Raw genomic sequence first — 783 nt, forward strand, 5'->3', positions numbered from 1 at the left:
TCCAGTATTTTCTCTATTTTGGCTGTCATTCAGCCTGTTCTAGGAGCTGGTGCCACTCAGTCTCTGAAAGCTTTTCAGCAGGCTCACAGTTGACTCTGGTTGGGTCACAACAGAGAAAAAAGTAGGAAAAGGAGAATACTTAGAGGAAATCGATGGCTTTGCCAGCATATTAAACCACAATTTCACTTGGCTGTCAATTACCAAAGTCTGTTCCCCTCTCCTGTAGCCTGGTCGGGAGCCGCTCTGCTCCCCTGTGCAAACCCCATGGGTGCTGAGGCCTGCAGCTATCACTCAGGCGGCTGCAAGGGCCTTCGCTCCCTCGGGAGGGCTGTGCGGGCCCGACGCCGCGGAGAGGGGCTTTCCCTCCGCCGCCACCCCGGGGCCCAGGGCCGGCCTTCCCCGCCCTTCCTCCTCCTCCCACTTCCCCTCCCAGCAAATAAATAAATAAATAAAGGGGGCCAACACACACACGCACACACACATACACATGCCCGATACCCATCCCTGTCCTGGGGTTTTCTTTCTTTTTTTTTCCCTCCCCTTCGCACAATTAATATATTCGCGTTTCCTCCCACTCTCCTAATGGGCTACCAGCTGCAGAAGTCCTGAATAGCAAGCTTAATTGTGTTTTGTCATGCAGAATACCTCCCTTTTCTATAGCAGGTTGGTTACAAAGGGGCCCTTGGCAGACGTGGCGGGCTCCCCTGGCGGCGGGCCCTGCCCCGGCGGCCCGCATCACCTCTCCGCCCGCCGGCCAGGTAGCGCCCGCCGCCGCCCGGCCCT

Source organism: Apteryx rowi, unplaced genomic scaffold, assembly GCF_003343035.1.
Source record: "Apteryx rowi isolate R43461 unplaced genomic scaffold, aptRow1 scaffold_614, whole genome shotgun sequence".
Taxonomy (NCBI): Eukaryota; Metazoa; Chordata; class Aves; order Apterygiformes; family Apterygidae; genus Apteryx; species Apteryx rowi.